A 16,962-nucleotide genomic window follows, 5' to 3' on the forward strand; every position below is an offset into this window, starting at 1 on the left:
GATTCTTCTCAAATCTTTGGAAGTTAATTTGCATATTTTTTCTCAACACGTTGCTTGAGATTCTGTTGACTATTTGCGACAAAACGTTTGATGGTTCTGTGATCATGCAACAGTATCTTAGTGATTTCAAGAGTGCCGCATCCCTCTAAAAAAACTTTTTACAATTTTTTACTTTTCTGAGTCAGTTAAATCTCTTTTTTTGCCCCATTTTGCCTAAGGAAAAGAAGTTACCTAATAATTATGCACAAGGAGGGGGGATGTCCCCTCCCGTCGCCTGTAAAAACAATCAAGTGGCTGAACAGCTGCTATGATTTTTTTTATGGTGCAGGGAACCGCCGGCAGAAAAGAATATCTGAATGATGGCATTATTCAGATATCACCACTCAAAGTCCAGAACGTCATATGACGACCTTGGCCTGGAAGTGGTTAAATTAAAATTCAGTCGGGCTTTAAAAATGACCAAATTATCTTTAAACTAATGAACAATTTTCAAGTAGAACCAAAGTGTTAAAACAACAAACTGTGAGCAGGCAGGCTATTTATCACAGGAGAGACATGGTATTTCTCTTCCGCAATAAAATTAACTCAACTGCTTGTTCACAGTCTCCTTTACAATGTACACTGAGCTTTTCATGCGATTGCAAACCCAGGTAAAAATGGATGTGAGCACAACCCCTCCTCTGCTTAGTACATATAACCTATACTATATTGTCAAAAGTACTGGGACGCCTGCCTTTATACACACATGAACTCTAATGCCATCCCAGTCTTAGTCCATAGGGTTCAGTATTGCGTTGGCCTACCCTTTGCAGCTATAACAGCTTTAAAGGGTAGGCTGTCCACAAGGTTTAGGAGTGAACAAAGATAAAAATTCCACCGCAGCGTTACCTTGACTATGTGGGGTGAATTAGAGGTAACCAATACGCAGAACACCCCTTGACAACTATATTCACCAACTATATTCCTCTAGACTACAACAGCATATACATAAGAAGATTAGAGATCGACAAGATTGTCTTCAATGAGGAATAAACCGGCATAAAAAGTTTCAACAACATTATTAATCAAAAATTCAAAAAATGTATATATAAAAATACCTCCACCATAGCAAAATGTTAAAATGACAATGTTGTCATCACAAGCCAGGCAGCTGCTGCAGTCATGCATCCATTCATACTCACACGCCTAATCAAGGTAAATAATTATGGGGGCAAGACATGAAAATTGCAATAATAGAGATTTTATCTCCAGAGCCATAAGGTACAGTCCTGCATGTAACACAAGGTCATTCTGGAGCCCTATATGCAGATGACTTGTTCACCAATATCTGACCTTAAATCGATAAGGTGTATGGTGATGAGTAGCAAGTCCCACAGTAATAGATGTAGCCGGTCACCATGAGTATGTACAGGTATGATTCAAGTCTATCAATTAACTCTCCAATTCTTATATAAGATAACTGTCTGGTGGTTACTTATATGCATTGATATATAAGATTTGCTACATTTCATGCTTTGATTCTTTAGGTAGAGACCGGTCAGCTGGTTGTTTTTAACATAGTTGTGTTTGTCCGCTTGTCTATGTGTATGAATTCATGTACTAAAAATATTGATCTTTTTTCAGTTGGGAGCTTTCACTATTGAATAAATTATGTTTTTCCTTTTTGAAATTATATGGACTAAGCAGAGGAGGAGTTGAGCCCACATCCATTAGTTCTTGGGTTTGCAGTTATATGCAAGTTTTGGAGGGCTCCCCCACCAGACCATAAGTTTGTATAACACAGGCCTAGTAGAATTGGATGTCAGTTCTTGTTTCATGAGTTGTGCATGCACAGCTCAGGGTGAATTCTTGGCCCAGTGCACGCGTAACAGTTATGTCATCTTATGTCAGCCAATCAAGACAGGGGAAGGCGGGAAGAAGAAGCCGGCGGCAGCAAGGGACCTTGCTGATGTCAGCAGAGATGATTATCTGCAGTTTTTTTTACACTTTAAATAGATACCAGACTACTTCTGACTGTGTTAAAATGAAGACACATTTGCTTCATCAGTACAAGCTGTGGCTGTAACAGAACTTGGCATGATTTCAGTGTATTGCCTATGATAGATATCAAAAACACTGACAATAATAGAACAGTGTTTTTTTCACATTCAAAATGAAATGCATAGCTGATGCACTCAATTCAACAATACAACTCTCTTCCACTAGTCTGGCCCTTGGAGATAACTTGAAGGTGTGACAAAAATTGTCAATGGGAGATACTCCATCCAGCACATCAGAAAATAAAAGGATAGAATAGAAACCTCTGTAATATGGTTTGCTTCATATGGTTTGTGTGTAGTAACCCAAAAAAAACATTCAGTGTTTTATCGTGGAATATGTGAACTCTCATCAACCAGACCACTTTTCCAGTTCAAAAGATTAAAGGAAACTTGTACCATAGTCATATGCAGCAACACGTCAGGCATGTTGTACAGCCGGGATTACAAAGTGACAAGTTTACATCAATTACATTAACATAAAATAGGAAGCACAATCAACAAATCACCAGGCTCCAACAGCAGAGCAATAATGTTATGTTTACAGATCATGTGACCTAGACCTGTCAAGCTAGGTAGCACAATATGTGACACTTAACGCTAAAGCCGGCCATAGACGGATTGAAATTCGGCTGATTCACCAGGAACCAGCCAAATTTCGATCCATCTATGGCCAGCCTGTCTGGTTTTTTTCGTCCAATCACTGCCAGTGTCTGTAGCCACCAGCATTGTATTCTGATGGCTGGAAACCTTCCAGCTATCAAAACACAACAGCGCAGTGGGAGGGATTCCCACATCAACACTCCAGATAGCAAGCAATTGTGCTGTAGGTTTGAAAATGACTTGCTAATCTATTGCTAGACTTGCCAGGCTTCACAAATTTGTTGCACAATTACAGCAAGTCCGCATTGCATGACTCAAGATCAACTTTCTTTGCAAACATTCTGCAAGTCTGCTGCAAGTTCTGGTTCAGTTATGTTGTGCAATAGTCATCCCACCACAGGGGTCACTGTGGCTGAATTTTCATGCTGTAGACTTGCAGAGCTCTAGCTGTAGACTCACCAAGCAAACTTTGCTCTTGCTAGAGACTTGCTGTGCAAATTTGCTACAAATTGGAAAAGTGTCAACTAGAACTTGTGCTTCAAGTGCTCTGCAAGTGTACAACTTGCCAGTGAAAATGTGCAGCAAGTTAACAGACTTACTTCATAACTGCCACACATTTGTGGCACATTATCCTTGCTATCTGGGTCAGTCAATGTTGATGGGGAATCAAGCAATTTTCTTTCTTTCAATCAGTGGTTGAAGGAAAGAAAATTTTCATAATGTTTGGCCTGCCTAAGGCATTTGGATTTAGACTGCTATTCGAAAAGCATTATGTACTAAACTATGGTTCCAATATATTACTGAATACAAATCCTAATGGCACTGTTACCTGTGGCTTTAAACAAAAAAAATTAGCAGGATTCAGAATGGCTTAAAACCTGCTGAAAGCTAGTCGTTTTGGCTTAAAACCTGCTGAAAGCTAGTCTTTTTGAAACTGTCCAAAATAGAGCTAGGGTGCATTGTTGCTTTTGTCTACTCCTGCCTTATTTCTTTTGGCCACGTCTTACCACACACATAATCATTTCTGCCAGCTGTTTGAACATTATCCACAATTTCTGCTCACTGCCAAAACTCTAAACTCTTAAGCCGCGTACACACGATCGGATTTTCCGACGGGAAATGTTTGATGAGAGCTTGTTGTTGGAAAGTCTGACCGTGTGTATGCTCCATCGAACATTTGCTGTCAGAATTTCCGCACATAATTGTTTGAGAGCAGGTTCTCAAATTTTCCGACAAAGTCCGATCGTGTGTACACAAGTCTGTCGCACAAAAGTTAACGCATGCTCTGAATCAAGCAAAAGGAGACGTACTGGTTATTGAACTTCCTTTTTCTCAGCGTGTCGTACGTGTTGTACGCCACCGCGTTCTTGACGTTCGGAATTTCCGACAACATTTGTGTAACCGTGTGTATGCAAGACAAGTTTGAGCCAACATCCTTTGAAAAAAAATCCATGGTTTTGTTGTCGGAAAATCCGATCGTGTGTACGGGGCATAAAACTATATAATATTGAGTTTGATTTCTCTACAGAGTACTCCAAAGTCATTAAAGTTTGTTTGTTTTTGTTTTTTTTTTCATTTGGGTAGAATAGGGTATGTTTAAAGCCCATTCATTTCCTGTCCCATAAACAGAACAGGAAGGAAGACAAAATTTCTCCAAAGTTCAGGAAATCCTCTCTCAAACAGTTTTCATTTTCAATTTTCCCATTGGAAGAATTCCCAACTATTACTGTTCTGGTGGTAACTCAATTTTGGATCTTGCATCACTTTTATTCCCGGTGATAATGGCCACGGGACAAGACAAGAAGAGAAAATCTCTCCAGCGGAGAAACAGACAACAATAAAAGCCTGACACCACGTTATTCAAAACTAAAAACTCTCACCGTGCTATCGAAAACGAAAAATGAAAGGGTTTGATTTACTAAAACCGTGGAGTGCAAAAATTTGGTGCAGTTCTGCATAGAAACCAATCAGCTTCCAGTTTTTTTTTTTTCAAAGCTTAACTGAACAAGCTGAAGTCAGAAGCGAATGGGCTGCCAGGCACAGCTGCACCTTATTTATCACTCTCCAGTTTTAGTAAATAAGGTGTATCAATTTAGATACACTTTTATGAGTGTTGCACAACAAATGTTTTCCATCAACATCTGTCCTCAAGTTACCACTTTACCTTCAAAAAAAAAATGGCCGCTGGGGTCTTCTTAACTTTGAGGTAGCACTGATGCCAACAACTCTAGAAATATTATTCCAAAAGCATTGTCTATGCTCATCCACTCTCTCAAATAAATCTTACATCTTTTCAATTATTAAGATTAAAACAGTGATAAAATAGTGCAAAGTAATACCTGTGGGTGTGATGTAAAATGATCTCTTATGGAATTACAGTAATATCATCAGTGAGTCGATGTTCATTCTTCCTCTGCAGCAGAATCTGATAGGAAAAGAAAAGACAGACAGCAAGAATTAACAAACTATGACACATTATTCCACCAGTATAATGTACAGCTGTTTTTGCAATTTATTCAAGCTGTAATTCAGGCTATAGAAAGCAATTAGGATATAGTAAGCATGCAACCATAAAAAATGTGATAATGTTTGAAAAGTGAATCGTACCGTAAGTCTAATAATTGTAATTGTGTGAAGGAGGTCTGCACTGGAATAATATGTGGGCTGCCATTGCTAAACTCTACTAGTTGTTTTGACTGTAATACTGATGAACAAGCTCAAATTCTTTGAGTCATGACCCAGAACAAGAGCGTATATCAGGAATTTTGGCCTTCTTGACTTTACTAGCTACATGCTTCTTTGGGTCAGTGGATTAGAGAGGAGAGACAACATCTTCTAAATCAACAAGAAGCCTGCATGTTTTTCTCACTATAGGTTTCCCTTGGGGCCTGTGTTGACAGGCTTTGCATTTGTGTAGATAGGCAAGCAGCAATAAAAACACATTTTCATATAGAGTTTAGAATCTTTGTTGAGATTTTTTTGCTGTCTGTGACCCAGTAGGGAGATTACTCCTCACTTTCTGTCCAGGTGACAAGTGCATTATATTGGCATTTGAGGTCAAATTGAAGGTCAAATTGAAACACTTTTGAGATCTTTTAGACTTTACTGACAAACACATTTGACTTGCATTTGACCTACTTCTAAGCTGCATCAACCTGCTTCAAGCTGCTTTAGCGTTCCCATCGACTCATATAGAGGAGAAGCAGTTGACTTTTTCCCCTAAAGCAGTATTAAACCCAAAAGCAAACATTTATTATATTGCAGCTTACCAATTCTTAGACATGATGGCTGCATTTGTTTTCTTTTTTTTAAGCTTTCTTTCTTTTATTTTCATCTGGCGATCTGACCAGTAAGTCTGTTGTTTTTCAAAAGAACAAGCTCTTTTGAAAATGTATTGGTTACAGGGATGAGCTAAACCATTCAACACTGATAGGGTTGCTTACAATGATCAGTATTATTTATTTTTGTAAAACCTTTATTACAAAAGGAAAGAAAATGTTTCTGGAACTGCTTATAAAGAGTTAGCTGGAGTTTTGATTTCAATGTGTAAGTGTATTTAACCACTTGCCGACCGCCTTCCGTAGATACACTGCAGCTCGGCCGAGCAAACCGACGTACCTGTACGTCAGTCCGTGCACTCACGGGTCCGGCGGACATCGGCCACTCGCGATCAATGCACAGAGAGGCAGAACGGGGATCTGCCTATGTAAACAAGGCGGATCCCCGTTCTGATAGGGGACAGCATTTGAGATCTGCTGTTCCTAGCGATCAGGAACAGCGATTTCTGTGTTATCCCAGTTAGCCCAGCACCCACACAGTTAGGACACACCCAGGGAACACAGTTAACCCCTTGATTGCCCCCTAGTCTTCCCTGCCAGTGTCATTTATACATTGATCAGTGTAATAATGTCACTGGTCCCCAAAAAGTGTCACTTGGGGTCAGATTTGTCCGCCACAATGTCGCAGCCCCGCTAAAAAATCACAGATCGCCACCATTACCAGTAAAAACATTTAAAAAAATAAAAGTCCACATATCTATCCCCTATTTTGTAGATGCTATAACTTTTGCCCAAACCAATCAATAGACGCTTACTGCGATTTATTTGCCAAAAAATATGTCGTAGAATACATATTGACCTAAACTAATGAATACATTTTTTTAAATATTTTTTTTTAATATGTATTATAGCAGAAAGTAAAAAATATTAAAAAGTGAAGGGGGGGAGGCGCCAACTTAATAAATTCTACAAGTTGGCACCCCCCCCCCTCATTTTCTTTACAAACTTGTGTACAGAGTAGGGATGAGCTTCGTGTTCGAGTCGAACCCATGTTCGACTCGAACATTGGCTGTTCGGTCGTTCGCCGAATTCCGAACCTTATGGGCCGTTCGCGCCAAATTCGTGTGGCGCGTCACGGCCCATAATTCACTGCGGCATCGCAGTGCATTGCTGGCTGATGATTGGCCAAGCATGCACTATGACCCGCATGCTTGGCCAATCACAGCGCCGCGTTAACAGAGAGCCGTAATTGGCCAAAGCCAAGGAGGCTTTGGCCAATTATGGCTCAGGGGATTTAGTACACGCCCCACACTATATAAGGCCGCCTGCACGGTGGCCCTGTGTAGTGTGTGTTCCGGCGTTCATTGAGAGAGAGAGAGACAGACAGTGACATTTGATTTGAGTTAGCTAGATTAGGCAGGACAGTCAGTCAGTTAGCTGCACTTAAAGTGTATTGTCTATATATATGCATCCCAGGTGTTGCATATATATATATACACTGTATTCAGTTTAGCTAGATCCGTTCCTGTTATCTTCTAGACTATTTACATTTAGTGCAGTGCGTCCTGCTCACAGTGTTCAGCTAGATCCGTTCCTGTTATCTTCTTACTGACAGGCAGGCTTGTCTTGTTACAGTATTTTGAAGAAAATTACTGGTGTTCTTTTGATCCTATTAGTACCACAGTCAGGCAGCTAGACTATTTACATTTAGTGCAGTGCGTCCACCTCACAGTGTTCAGCTAAACCTACAAGCTAGAGGGGTGCGTCCTGCTCACAGTGTTCAGCTAGATCCGTTTCTGTTATCTTCTTACTGACAGGCAGGCTTGTCTTGTTACAGTAAATACAGCTACCTGAAGAAAATTACTGGTGTTCTTTTGATCCTATTAGTACCACAGTCAGGCAGCTAGACTATTTACATTTAGTGCAGTGCGTCCACCTCACAGTGTTCAGCTAAACCTACAAGTTAGTGGGGTGCGTCCTGCTCACAGTGTTCAGCTAGATCCGTTTCTGTTATCTTCTTACTGACAGGCAGGCTTGTCTTGTTACAGTAAATACAGCTACCTGAAGAAAATTGCTGGTGTTCTTTTGATCCTATTAGTACCACAGTCAGGCAGCTAAACTATTTACAGTTAGTGCAGTGCGTCCTGCTCACAGTGTTCTGCTAAACCTACAAGTTAGTGGGGTACGTCCTGCTCACAGTGTTCAGCTAAACCTACAAGTTAGTGGGGTGCGTCCACCTCACAGTGTTCAGCTAAACCTACAAGCTAGTGGGGTGCGTCCTGCTCACAGTGTTCAGCTAGATCCGTTTCTGTTATCTTCTTACTGACAGGCAGGTTTGTCTTGTTACAGTAAATACAGCTACCTGAAGAAAATTGCTGGTGTTCTTTTGATCCTATTAGTACCACAGTCAGGCAGCTAGACTATTTACAGTTAGTGCAGTGCGTCCTGCTCACAGTGTTCTGCTAAACCTACAAGTTAGTGGGGTGCGTCCTGCTCACAGTGTTCAGCTAAACCTACAAGTTAGTGGGGTGCGTCCACCTCACAGTGTTCAGCTAAACCTACAAGCTAGTGGGGTGCGTCCTGCTCACAGTGTTCAGCTAGATCCGTTTCTGTTATCTTCTTACTGACGGGCAGGCTTGTCTTGTTACAGTAAATACAGTTACCTGAAGAAAATTGCTGGTGTTCTTTTGATCCTATTAGTACCACAGTCAGGCAGCTAGACTATTTACAGTTAGTGCAGTGCGTCCTGCTCACAGTGTTCAGCTAAACCTACAAGTTAGTGGGGTGCGTCCTGCTCACAGTGTTCAGCTAAACCTACAAGTTAGTGGGGTGCGTCCACCTCACAGTGTTCAGCTAAACCTACAAGCTAGTGGGGTGCGTCCTGCTCACAGTGTTCAGCTAGATCCGTTTCTGTTATCTTCTTACTGACAGGCAGGCTTGTCTTGTTACAGTAAATACAGCTACCTGAAGAAAATTGCTGGTGTTCTTTTGATCCTATTAGTACCACAGTCAGGCAGCTAGACTATTTACAGTTAGTGCAGTGCGTCCTGCTCACAGTGTTCAGCTAAACCTACAAGTTAGTGGGGTGCGTCCACCTCACAGTGTTCAGCTAAAGCTACCTGTAGAAGGTTGGTGGTGTTCTCATACTACAGGCAGGCAGTTGATTTTGCTAGCTGCAGTATCAGTACATATATATATATATATCCCAGCTTAGTGCAGCTACAGGCCATTAGTATGTCTGGAAGGCCAAGAAGGAGAGGCAGACAGTCACAAGCCAATAAGAGAGGGCAAGCAGGCTCTGTGTCTAGTGCTGGTCGTGGAGACAGTGCATCCTCATCAGCACGTGGCCATGGGACACGCTTGGCCTTTTTTTCGGCAGCTGGCCATGTTGAGCCGCAGCATGCGGAAGACTTGGTCGAGTGGATGACCAAGCCGTCCTCATCCTCCTCATCCTCTCTCACCCATGCCCAGGGTACTTTGTCTGGCAAAGCAGCGGCCTCTTCCCTCGGCTCAATGTCATCAGTGACTCCTTCCCTAGCCCCACCATGTCCTCCTGAGGAGTCCCTCGAACTGTTTGACCACAGTGTTGGGTACATGCTCCAGGAGGATGCCCAGCGTTTGGAAGGCTCTGATGATGATACTGAGCTCGATGAAGGCAGTAACATGAGCACGGACAGAGGGGGTGCCCAAGAAGGACAGCAATCTGGCAGTCATGCTCCCCCTGCTGCAGCATACTGCCAGGTTTGCTCCAGTGATGAGGAGGGAGGGGATGATGAGGTCACTGACTCAACGTGGGTGCCTGATAGGAGAGAGGAGGAGGAGGAGGAGGCGGCACATCACCAACGAGGCAGGATGCCCTCCAGGGGCCAGCCTAAGGGCAGCACATTGACTGCATCACACCCCAAAGCTCCACATGTGCAGGGCGCTGCAGTCTCTGCGCATTATTCAAAAAGTTCTTTGGTGTGGGCCTTTTTTGAGACGAGTGCATCAGATCGCACCTCTGCTATTTGCAACATATGTCTCAAGCGTATCTCGCGTGGCCAAAACATCTCCCGCTTGGGTACCACATGCTTGACCAGACATATGTTGACCTGCCATGCAGTTCGTTGGCAAGCGTATCTAAAAGACCCACACCAAAGAACAAAGAGGACCTCTCCTTGCTCCTCATCAGCTGAGATTTCCAACCCCACTAGACCTTCAGTCCTCTCTGAGACCTGCACTGAGAGGAATGAAGGTGTAGAATTAGGTGTGTCACAGCCAAGTACTTGTGGGCAATCTGATTTTGGTACACCGACGTCAGATTTGTGCCGAAAGAAGTTTGCTCCCAGCCATCCACATGCCCAGCGGTTGAATGCTAGCTTGGCAAAATTGCTAGCACTTCAACTGCTGCCTTTTCAGTTGGTAGACTCTGCCCCCTTCCGTGAGTTTGTGGAATGTGCGGTTCCTCAGTGGCAGGTACCCAAACGCCACTTTTTCTCATGGAAGGCGATTCCGGCTCTCTACCAGCATGTGGAAGGCAATGTCCATGCCTCGCTGGACAGGGCGGTCAGCGGTAAGGTGCATATTACCGCTGACTCATGGTCCAGCAGGCATGGACAGGGACGTTACCTAAGTTTCACAGCGCATTGGGTGACTCTGCTGGCAGCTGGGAAGGATGCAGGACAAGGTGCAGTAGTGTTGGAGGTTGTTCCGCCACCACGCCTCCAAAATGCTAATGATTGTGACACACCTCTCTCCTCCACCTCCTCCTCTTCTTCTTCCTCCATGGCCTCTTCCTCGGAACCAGCGGTGCTCCGTAGTCGTTCAAGGGGCTACGCAAGTACGCAGGCCAAAAGATGCCATGCGGTGCTTGAGCTGGTGTGCTTGGGGGACAGGAGCCACACTGGGGCAGAGGTTCTGTCAGCTCTGCAGGGGCAGGTTCAGAGGTGGTTGACGCCACGCCAACTTAAGGCAGGAATGGTGGTTTGCGACAATGGCACCAACCTCCTCTCTGCCCTCCGACAGGGACAAATGACCCATGTGCCCTGTTTGGCTCACGTCCTTAACTTGGTGGTGCAGCGGTTCTTGGGCAGGTACCCGGGCTTACAGGATATCCTTAGGCAGGCCAGGAAAGTCTGTGTGCATTTCCGCTGGTCATATAATGCCAGTGCTCGGCTGACGGACCTCCAAAAGGAGTTTAACCTGCCCAAGAACCGCCTAATCTGTGACATGCCCACCAGGTGGAACTCAACGTTGGCCATGCTGCAGCGGCTGCACACGCAGCAGAGGGCCATCAATGAGTACCTGTGCGACTATGGCACCAGGACAGGGTCAGGGGAGCTTGGTTTTTTTTCCCCACGCCAGTGGGCCATGATCAGGGATGCATGCACTGTCCTGTCACCATTTGAGGAGGCCACGAGGATGGTGAGCAGTGACAGTGCATGCATCAGTGACACTGTCCCCCTTGTCCACCTGTTGGAGCACACGCTGCGTGGAATAATGGACAGGGCACTTGAGGCAGAACAGAGGCAGGAAGAGGAGGACTTCCTTAGCTCTCAAGGCCCCCTTTATCCAGACAGTGTTCCTGCGTGCCCGCCGATCACACAGGAAGAGGACGAGGAGGAGGAGGAGGAGGAGGAAGATTGTGTCAGTATGGAGGTGGAGCCTGGCACTCAGCATCAGCAGCAGTCTTTAAGGGATCAGTCCCAAGAAACACATGGACTTGTACGTGGCTGGGAGGAGGTGGCTGCGGACCATGTTGTCCTTAGTGACCCAGAGGACTCCGGACCGAATGCCTCAGCAAACCTACGCTGCATGGCCTCCCTGATCCTGCAAAGCCTGCGTAAGGATCCTCGTATTCGTGGTATCAAGGAGAAGGACCAATACTGGCTGGCAACCCTCCTTGATCCACGTTACAAGGGTAAGGTTGCGGACCTTATCTTGCCATCGCAGAGGGAGCAGAGGATGAAACATCTTCGGGAGGCCTTGCAGAAAGGTCTGTGCAACGCGTTTCCAGAGACTGGGAGGTTACAAACTCCTGTTTCTGGACAACGTGTTGCTGAGGCTTCGGTCAGTCAAAGAAGGAGCGGTGGAGAAGGTGGCCGTCTGACCGATGCGTTCAGACAATTTTTTGGTCCGCAGCCCCAAGGTATGATCGGTTCCAGCAACCATCGCGAGCGTCTGTTTTACATGGTGCAGGAATACCTAGGGGCAAGATCAGACTTGGACACCTTTCCCACCGAAAATCCTCTGGGTTACTGGGTCTTGAGGATGGATCACTGGCCAGAGCTTGAACAGTATGCAATTGAGCTACTGGCCTGTCCTGCATCCAGCGTTCTTTCGGAACGCACATTCAGTGCTGCTGGAGGCGTGGTAACCGATCACAGGGTGCGTCTGTCCACTGACTCGGTCGATCGACTGACCTTCATAAAAATGAATCAGTCTTGGATCACCACCAGCTACCAAGCACCTGATGCTGATGTAACCGAATAATTTTTTTTGAAATCTCAGATCCCTTCAAAGACTGCCTATGCTGATGCTGAGTGACTATCCCTGAGTAATTATCCTCTTCCTCCTCAATCATCACGCTGATAGCTTGTAAGAACATTTTTGGTTCTGGGCGCCACCACCAGTGCCTAAGGCACAATTTTTCAGCCCCTGTTTAACAGGGGCGTGTAATTACAATTTTTGATGTAATACTTTGCAGCAGGGCTCGTTCCTGCATTCCAACTAGAGTGTCTGTGAGGGGTTGCAGTGTTGTGGCACCAGCACCAGTGCCTAAGGCCCATTTTTTCTTCCCCTGTTTAACAGGGGCGTGTAATTACAATTTTTGATGCAATACTTTGCAGCAGGGCTCGTTCCTGCGTTCCAACTAGAGTGTCTGTGAGGGGTTGCAGTGTTGTGGCACCAGCATCAGTGCCTAAGGCCCATTTTTTCTGCCCCTGTTTAACAGGGGCGTGTAATTACAATTTTTGATGCAATACTTTGCAGCAGGGCTCGTTCCTTCGTTCCAACTAGAGTGTCTGTGAGGGGTTGCAGTGTTGTGGCACCAGCACCAGTGCCTAAGGCCCATTTTTTCTGCCCCTGTTTAACAGGGGCGTGTAATTACAATTTTTGATGCAATACTTTGCAGCAGAGCTCGTTCCTGCGTTCCAACTAGAGTGTCTGTGAGGGGTTGCAGTGTTGTGGCACCAGCACCAGTGCCTAAGGCCCAATTTTTCAGCCCTTGTTTAACAGGGGCGTGTAATTACAATTTTTGATGCAATACTTTGCAGCAGGGCTCGTTCCTGCGTTCCAACTAGAGTGTCTGTGAGGGGTTGCAGTGTTGTGGCACCAGCACCAGTGCCTAAGGCCTAATTTTTCAGCTCCTGTTCAACAGGGGCATGTAATTACAATTCTTGATCTAATATTTCACAGCAGGGCCAAGTGAGGGCTTACAGTGTTGTGGCCACAGCAACACCTAAGGCCCAAATTTCTGCTAAGTATATAGGGCAGGACCCTACTTTCAAACAACTAACTTACAAACGACTCCTACTTGCAAACGGAAGGAGACAACAGGAAGTGAGAATAAATCTACCCCTAGGAAGGGAAATTCTCTCCTGTAAGAGTTAATATGGGAAAAACATTTCTCCTTTCCACTGATGCTTTCCAATCCATTGGGACAAAAAGTGAGGTGAAATCTTCTGAAGAGGAGGAAAGACAGCAAAACAAATGTCACAGGGGTGATAACCCTTCCCTATGTTTTCCAAAAAGCTTAAAAAAGATTTTTTGGCTGGAGCTAAACACATTAAAAATGTACCCGTTCAAAATTACAAAGAGATTCTACTTAACAACAAACCTACAGCCTGTATACTGCTGTTCAGAGTATATAGGGCCTGGTGGCCCCACACCTTTCCTTATTTTAATTTGGGTGCGGGGTTCCCCTTAATATCCATACAAGACCCAAAGGGCCTGGTAATGGACTGGGGGGTACCCATGATATTTGTCTCACTGATTTTCATCCATATTGCCAGGACCCGACATTACATTAAACCCGCAAGCAGTTTTAAATGAGATTTTTTCCTTTAAAAATGACATTTGGTGCAGGGACTGTTCTAAACACGGGAAACACGCGTCACTTTACAGGCATACTATAGACACCCCTCAGGTACGATATTTAAAGGAATATTTCACTTTTTTTTTTACTTTAAGCATCATTAAAATCACTGCTCCCGAAAAAACGGCCATTTTTAAAAGTTATTTTTGCATTGATACATGTCCCCTGGGGTAGGACCCGGGTCCCCAAACCCTTTTTAGGACAATACCATGCAAATTAGCCTTTAAAATGAGCACTTTTGATTTCGAACGTTCGAGTCCCATAGACGTCAATGGGGTTCTAACGTTCGTGCGAACTTTCGGTCCGTTCGCAGGTTCTGGTGCGAACCGAACCGGGGGGTGTTCGGCTCATCCCTAGTACAGAGGCACTGGACACCCTCTGAGGATGGCTGCCTCCTTTTTATATTAGATCTTACTATTGATCTGAAAAGACTGCTATTGAAGCTACTACTATACTTTTTTACTAAAACAAAGGGCATCACTCTGTTTGGAGCGCTGGAATTCTTCCCTTTATATGACTGTCAAGAACTCAGTGACAGCTTCTGCTTGGAATCCATTATTTACTTGCAAAGAAAAAAGATGAAGAAGAAGAAATACTATAGAGGAAGAGATACTCTACCAACTTGTGAAATTTGAACAACCTAGGTTAGGTAATGAAAAAGTTGTGCCCACTTATGTCTTAGGTACAGCCCTCATATTTTAATAACTGTTTATTCTTCAAAAGTCTCATGTTTTGTGTTATTTTTATATTTATTATACCTAATTTAAGAATACTACGTATCCTTTCTGCTGAAACCTGGAATAACAGCAGGGCAGCTCCAGCCCAAACTTTTTTCTTTTTGGATAGTGTAGAAAAGACTATGGACCTTTGTATCAGGGATACTGAAAGCAGGAATCCAACAGCAGGGATGACCAGGTCTGTGTAGCTGCACTTAGGAAACTGAAACCAAACTGTGTATAATATAGTAAGCAGGGCTCAAAATTTCAAGTCCTGAGCTACTAGCCAGGCCCCAAGGGTTACTCGCCACCAGTTGCCCTGCCCATCCCCTACCCTGCCTCGCCCCTAATTCCACCCCTAAACACGCCCTCATAAATTATCTCAAGAAATTACACTTAAATGTTTTCTGCAGAATTAAGTTATAAAAATAAATAATAACAACAACTTTATCTGTGTCCACCAATGCAGCCTGCGTTCGCCAATGCAGCCTGCGCCCGCCAATGCAGCCTGCGCCCGCCAATGCAGCCTGCGTCCGCCAATGCAGCCTGCGTCCACCAATGCAGCCTGTCTCCGCCAATGCAGCCTGTGCCGCCAATGCAGCCTGTGCCTGCCAATGCAGTCTGTGCCCGCCAATGCAGTCTGTGCCCGCCAATGCAGACTGTGTCCACCAGTGCAGCCTGTGTCACCAATGCAGCCTGTGCCACAAATGCAGCCTGTGCCAACAATACAGCCTGTGCCACCAATGCAGCCTGTGTCACCCAATGCAGCCTGTTTCCCCAATAGAGCCTGTGTCACCAATGCAGCCTACCTGTGCAGGGGAAGAGAGAGGAGAGCAGCCGCCCGGTTGATCAGAGCGCCGGGAACATACAGCTTTCATTTCAATAGCTGCGCGCCATCAAATACAGCTCCTCCCCCTTGTCCGGGGAAATTTGATAGACCAATCACCCATCCCAGGATTGGACAGGTAATCAGTCTATCAAAGTGCCCGAACAAAGAGGAGGGGCTGTATATGATGGCGCGCGGCGGGGAACACATAGCTATTGAAATGAAAGCTGACATGTTCCTGGCGCTCTGATCATCCGGGTTGCAGCTCTCCTCTCTCTTCCCATCTGATCGCTAGGAGAATGGCTCCCATACAACCCGCTTGCCAGCGGTGCTCACCCCCCCACCCTGCTCCCAGGCAGCCATAGCTCGCCAGCCCTCAAAATCCACTCGCAAAATGCGAGCAGGCAAGTGGAATTTTTGAGGGCTGCAGTAAATTTAATAATAGACATATAAAAATAAAACACGTTCAAACATCAGCAAACAGAATAACACAGCAAACGTGAAGATACAAGTGAACCATAAACCAAGTGACAAAAACCTAACTAGCAAACTAACCAAGAGACAGAAAACCAAAATTAGCAAACTAGCTTCAATACAATGTATTCAAAGAGGAAGCCTGGATCAACAGGGTAAACTGGAGGTGCAAGGAACAGTCAGGAAGGGGGGACCAGGACTGGGACCAGGAACAAGGGGAGCAGATATGATGCAATAGGATGCAGAACAGGAGCAAGATCAGGCAGAAAATAGACTCAGGATAAATCAGCAAGAATAAATCTATCAGGAAAAACATTGAAGCAAAAGGGACTAATAGAAAAGAGACTAAATATCCTCCCAGCAGCCAGCATCAGGTGAAGACTGATTACGGGGATCTGCAGGTTGCTGAGAGACACCCATTGGTGGACACTGAAACTACAACCTTCAGCTCTGGGAACCACCATGCCACCAGCAGGTGATCCAGGTCCAAGAACATGTATCCTCACTTCCTGCTTATTGCATGTGTGTCAGACAGAACAGGAAATGAAAGACAGACAGTCCCCCAGCTTCCTTTCTATTTGATCGGCCTTTAACAAACAGAAAGTGAAATAAAAACCCCCAAATAGATACAAAAACAGCAATACAAATAAATTCTCTAGTAGATTTACAAAGACTTGGAATCTTTGTATCTTAAGGACATTCCTTCTCATATTCCATCCAGGTAACGGGTGTTTTCAACAGTGAAACAGATGTAATTTAAAACCTCACAGAAAAAAATTCCAGTAGGACACACTGAAAACAACAGGTGTTCTAATCATTTCCCTTTCTATCTGAATGTAGACTGGAGTTGCCTATCACAACAAGAAGATTCAAGCTGTATTTTTTCTGGCACAGGTTAGAGAATGAAAGCAAATGCCTAGTCTGTTTTTATGTAAAAAAAATCATACATTTCTAA

General features: G+C 44.6%; 1 protein-coding gene across 2 annotated transcripts in view; it reads right to left on the bottom strand.

The window, feature by feature from the left end:
• APBA2 (amyloid beta precursor protein binding family A member 2) overlaps positions 1-16,962 on the bottom strand; it is a 656,749-nt gene that overhangs the window by 521,821 nt on the left and 117,966 nt on the right. For both annotated transcript variants that reach the window (XM_073618863.1, XM_073618862.1), the window contains exon 2: positions 4,979-5,064. The gene's annotated coding sequence lies outside the window, so the exon portion shown is untranslated. The remainder of the gene's footprint in view (positions 1-4,978; positions 5,065-16,962) is intronic.

Source organism: Aquarana catesbeiana, linkage group LG03 (assembly GCF_042186555.1).
Source record: "Aquarana catesbeiana isolate 2022-GZ linkage group LG03, ASM4218655v1, whole genome shotgun sequence".
In the NCBI taxonomy this organism is placed as follows: domain Eukaryota; kingdom Metazoa; phylum Chordata; class Amphibia; order Anura; family Ranidae; genus Aquarana; species Aquarana catesbeiana.